This window comes from Amphiura filiformis, chromosome 4, assembly GCF_039555335.1.
Source record: "Amphiura filiformis chromosome 4, Afil_fr2py, whole genome shotgun sequence".
Classification (NCBI taxonomy): domain Eukaryota; kingdom Metazoa; phylum Echinodermata; class Ophiuroidea; order Amphilepidida; family Amphiuridae; genus Amphiura; species Amphiura filiformis.
In genome coordinates, this window is record NC_092631.1 from 12062882 (window position 1) to 12069106 (window position 6225).

A 6225-nucleotide genomic window follows, 5' to 3' on the forward strand; every position below is an offset into this window, starting at 1 on the left:
AATTCCGATTTTATGGTCTGAATTAATTCTTAAGAAATCACTTAATGATTTTAAAGCTCTTTAAAATGAAAGTATGATTTAATTTTCTTAATTCGGATTGTTAAAGTTCATGAAAGTGATGAAAAAGAGCTAAAAAGTTAACAAATTCCGCTTTTAGTGAGATCTTCTCAATCCAATACCATGTTTAAATTTGAGCACGTGTCCTTAAAACTAGTCAAATGTCAGTTGTTTTCAGGGGGGCAAAATGAAACTTAATATCAAAATACGAATGTGTAGAAAATGTATAAACTTACTTTTATTACGTTTAAAGAAATAAAAATGCAAATATACCACTCAAAAGACGCTGATGCGAGTGACGTTTTTGAAGAAAATGGTCATCCCTGCTAGAATGGTCAAAATCACAAAAACTGTATATTTTCTGTATTGGACGCATGACTACAAAGTTCATTTTTCTAAATCTAGATGTCCTAGAGTAATAAAACTTGAGGATTCAACTCAAAAGTTAAGAAAGTTTCTAAATCTATGAAAAAAAGAACCGATTTTGAAACTATGTCTTTTATAAGGGCGCACACCACCAAATCACTCCGCGAGCGATGTAATGTGGATGAGTTTCGGTAAAATCGAAATCTTTTTAGAGGTACTTTGGGTCTTTCTGTGGACTTGTAAGGAAAAGGAGAAGCATGTTATAGCTTAAATAATACATTGAGACCTATACATGATCCTGGATCGCCCCAAAAGGTGCAAAACACAATTTTTGAATAAAGTAGGCCCGCGGATTGAAAAATGGCCAGAAACGGGTTTTCAGGGTATAGAAGGGGTCGAAAATGGTCATGGTGCTGTTTAAGCGCCCATATCTCGAAAATTAATCACAAGACTACCCGTACATTGAAACATATATTAAATTTTCATCGATTTGCAATCGATTGGTAGTATTTTATAGTCAATTTGTTGCCGAAAAGGCCTAAAATCGCGCACGGAAAAGGTGTGTTTTCACGTGTGTTTCAATGGGACGCTGTATTGGTGGTGTGCGCCCTTATAAGGCATTTTGGCCGGAATGAGGCCTGTCATAGAAATTAGGTCAAAAACAGGATAGATATGTGTAAAATTCCGATTTTATGGTCTGAATTAATTCTTAAGAAATCACTTAATGATTTTAAAGCTCTTTAAAATGAAAGTATGATTTAATTTTCTTAATTCGGATTGTTAAAGTTCATGAAAGTGATGAAAAAGAGCTAAAAAGTTAACAAATTCGGTTTTTAGTGGGTTTTGATTATTTTAATACCATGTTTAAATTTGAGCACGTGTCCTTAAAACTAGTCAAATGTCAGTTGTTTTCAGGGGGGCAAAATGAAACTTAATATCAAAATACGAATGTGTAGAAAATGTATAAACTTACTTTTATTACGTTTAAAGAAATAAAAATGCAAATATACCACTCAAAAGACGCTGATGCGAGTGACGTTTTTGAAGAAAATGGTCATCCCTGCTAGAATGGTCAAAATCACAAAAACTGTATATTTTCTGTATTGGACGCATGACTACAAAGTTCATTTTTTCTAAATCTAGATGTCCTAGAGTAATAAAACTTGAGGATTCAACTCAAAAGTTAAGAAAGTTTCTAAATCTATGAAAAAAAGAACCGATTTTGAAACTATGTCTTTTATAAGGGCGCACACCACCAAATCACTCCGCGAGCGATGTAATGTGGATGAGTTCCGGTAAAATCGAAATCTTTTTAGAGGTACTTTGGGTCTTTCTGTGGACTTGTAAGGAAAAGGAGAAGCATGTTATAGCTTAAATAATACATTGAGACCTATACATGATCCTGGATCGCCCCAAAAGGTGCAAAACACAATTTTTGAATAAAGTAGGCCCGCGGATTGAAAAATGGCCAGAAACGGGTTTTCAGGGTATAGAAGGGGTCGAAAATGGTCATGGTGCTGTTTAAGCGCCCATATCTCGAAAATTAATCACAAGACTACCCGTACATTGAAACATATATTAAATTTTCATCGATTTGCAATCGATTGGTAGTATTTTTATAGTCAATTTGTTGCCGAAAAGGCCTAAAATCGCGCACGGAAAAGGTGTGTTTTCACGTGTGTTTCAATGGGACGCTGTATTGGTGGTGTGCGCCCTTATAAGGCATTTTGGCCGGAATGAGGCCTGTCATAGAAATTAGGTCAAAAACAGGATAGATATGTGTAAAATTCCGATTTTATGGTCTGAATTAATTCTTAAGAAATCACTTAATGATTTTAAAGCTCTTTAAAATGAAAGTATGATTTAATTTTCTTAATTCGGATTGTTAAAGTTCATGAAAGTGATGAAAAAAAGCTAAAAAGTTAACAAATTCGGTTTTTAGTGGGTTTTGATTATTTTAATACCATGTTTAAATTTGAGCACGTGTCCTTAAAACTAGTCAAATGTCAGTTGTTTTCAGGGGGGGGGGGCAAAATGAAACTTAATATCAAAATACGAATGTGTAGAAAATGTATAAACTTACTTTTATTACGTTTAAAGAAATAAAATGCAAATATACCACTCAAAAGACGCTGATGCGAGTGACGTTTTTGAAGAAAATGGTCATCCCTGCTAGAATGGTCAAAATCACAAAAACTGTATATTTTCTGTATTGGACGCATGACTACAAAGTTCATTTTTTCTAAATCTAGATGTCCTAGAGTAATAAAACTTGAGGATTCAACTCAAAAGTTAAGAAAGTTTCTAAATCTAAAAAAAAAGAACCGATTTTGAAACTATGTCTTTTATAAGGGCGCACACCACCAAATCACTCCGCGAGCGATGTAATGTGGATGAGTTCCGGTAAAATCGAAATCTTTTTAGAGGTACTTTGGGTCTTTCTGTGGACTTGTAAGGAAAAGGAGAAGCATGTTATAGCTTAAATAATACATTGAGACCTATACATGATCCTGGATCGCCCCAAAAGGTGCAAAACACAATTTTTGAATAAAGTAGGCCCGCGGATTGAAAAATGGCCAGAAACGGGTTTTCAGGGTATAGAAGGGGTCGAAAATGGTCATGGTGCTGTTTAAGCGCCCATATCTCGAAAATTAATCACAAGACTACCCGTACATTGAAACATATATTAAATTTTCATCGATTTGCAATCGATTGGTAGTATTTTTATAGTCAATTTGTTGCCGAAAAGGCCTAAAATCGCGCACGGAAAAGGTGTGTTTTCACGTGTGTTTCAATGGGACGCTGTATTGGTGGTGTGCGCCCTTATAAGGCATTTTGGCCGGAATGAGGCCTGTCATAGAAATTAGGTCAAAAACAGGATAGATATGTGTAAAATTCCGATTTTATGGTCTGAATTAATTCTTAAGAAATCACTTAATGATTTTAAAGCTCTTTAAAATGAAAGTATGATTTAATTTTCTTAATTCGGATTGTTAAAGTTCATGAAAGTGATGAAAAAGAGCTAAAAAGTTAACAAATTCGGTTTTTAGTGGGTTTTGATTATTTTAATACCATGTTTAAATTTGAGCACGTGTCCTTAAAACTAGTCAAATGTCAGTTGTTTTCAGGGGGGCAAAATGAAACTTAATATCAAAATACGAATGTGTAGAAAATGTATAAACTTACTTTTATTACGTTTAAAGAAATAAAAATGCAAATATACCACTCAAAAGACGCTGATGCGAGTGACGTTTTTGAAGAAAATGGTCATCCCTGCTAGAATGGTCAAAATCACAAAAACTGTATATTTTCTGTATTGGACGCATGACTACAAAGTTCATTTTTTCTAAATCTAGATGTCCTAGAGTAATAAAACTTGAGGATTCAACTCAAAAGTTAAGAAAGTTTCTAAAAAAAAAAAAAAAGAACCGATTTTGAAACTATGTCTTTTATAAGGGCGCACACCACCAAATCACTCCGCGAGCGATGTAATGTGGATGAGTTCCGGTAAAATCGAAATCTTTTAGAGGTACTTTGGGTCTTTCTGTGGACTTGTAAGGAAAAGGAGAAGCATGTTATAGCTTAAATAATACATTGAGACCTATACATGATCCTGGATCGCCCCAAAAGGTGCAAAACACAATTTTTGAATAAAGTAGGCCCGCGGATTGAAAAATGGCCAGAAACGGGTTTTCAGGGTATAGAAGGGGTCGAAAATGGTCATGGTGCTGTTTAAGCGCCCATATCTCGAAAATTAATCACAAGACTACCCGTACATTGAAACATATATTAAATTTTCATCGATTTGCAATCGATTGGTAGTATTTTATAGTCAATTTGTTGCCGAAAAGGCCTAAAATCGCGCACGGAAAAGGTGTGTTTTCACGTGTGTTTCAATGGGACGCTGTATTGGTGGTGTGCGCCCTTATCTGCTACTTGCAGCTCGTGACCATTTAATTGTTATGGGCGAACACCACTAAAAGCATGCAAGAAAACACTCCCATTGAAATGCACGTAAAAAGCTGGGGGGGGGGGTCCACAAAAGGCGCACACTACCAAGAAGTAAACACCCTGTTTACAGGGTCCGCGGAAGGTTTTTTAAAGTGAGAGGGGGGTCGGGGCAAAAATTGCCACTTTTCAAAAATGTGCAATAATTATGACCCCCACTGGGGGGTAAAATTTTCAAATGGCTTGCCAAAATCGCTTGCCCCCCCTCTCGGCCCGCCAAAATCGCTTGCCACCACCCTCTCGGTCCGCCAAAAAATTCTTTGCCCCCCTTGCACATGCCAAAATTTGCATATTTAAGCGTTTCCGTACCATATTCCTAAGCCTTTTTAGCGTATTTTATTTGAAAGGGGCCCCATGAATGTGTGCCAAAAATTGCTTGGCCCCCCTCTCGGCTTGCCAAAAATTGCTTGCCTCCCCTTTTAGCTTGCCAAAAATGTCTTGCCCGCCCATTTTACCCTCCCCCAGGGCTCATAATTATTGCACAGCCCCTAAAGCCATATTTATAATATTTGCTGAGGAGAACGCCCTCAATATTTTTTTGAATTCTGTTTTTACATAATTTGGCCTATATTGTACTTTATTAAACTAACATACCCTACAAAAATCAAGATTATTATGTGCCGTTTGTCAAAATCCGAGATTTTGAATAAAACGCAGGAACCGTTGTTATTATAGCTTATTATTACGATGGAAAGGTTAGTCGAACGCGAACACGATGTTCATGAACACAGTACGTAGGGAGAGATTGTTATTTTCGATGGGGGGAGGATGGGCATTTTGAGGGGAACTTTTTTTTTTTTGGGGGGGGTCTTAAGGGTAACATAAAATTTTTTGTTGAACCAGGGGAAAGGGGATTTAAAGTTTTAAATGGAGAAATTCGGGAAAACAATTACGGGGGAATCCGAAAATTGTAAGCGGACGCGAGGGGGGAACAATTTTGTTGATATTTTTCCCAAAACGCCCATTCCCCCCTGCCGTAAATAACGATCGGTCCCTAAATTCCAATTTCCAAAACCTCGATCAGTTGTTCGGCTCAAAATTAAAAGGGGACATATCTGATAATAAAAGCTAATAGGGCCTATATTATCTATTTTGTTTCATGGAAATGTTATAATATGGCTAAGAGATTGCCCGGCGTTGGGGCTGCGCAATAATTATGAGCCCTGGGGAGGGTAAAATTGGGGGGTTTTTGGCACACATTCATGGGGCACCTTTTAAACAAATCGCTCTATAAAAAAGGCTTAGGAAAACAGTACGGAAATGCTTAAATATGCAAATTTTCCTGCTTGCTGCGCTTGCAATATATATCTACAACCATTTTAGGTTTCAACAAGGCGGTTCTTGAACCACGAGTCTCGTCTGCTTTCGTGACCGCCTGCTTTTGCGATTACTTTTGGTAGAGAGGTAAATGAATTTGGCGGTTATCGGCTGGGCACGATTATCTGGCTGATGGTAACTGTACCCACCAAGTTTAATGCCCATGCAACAGTTTTTACTAATATGACCTCAGATGACCCCTGGTGACCCTGAAATGAGCTTCCAAAAATTTGGCTCTAAATGTTGACTGTACCCACTAAGTTTCATGCCCATCCGACAGTTTTTACTAATTTGACCTCAGATGACCCCTGGTGGCCTCGAAATGACCTTCCAAAAATTTGGCTTTCAATGTTGACTGTACCCAACAAGTTTCATGCCCATACGACAGTTTTTACTAATTTGACCTCAGATGACCCCTGGTGACCCTAAAATGACCTTCCAAAAATTTGGCTTTAAATGTTGACTGTACCTACCAAG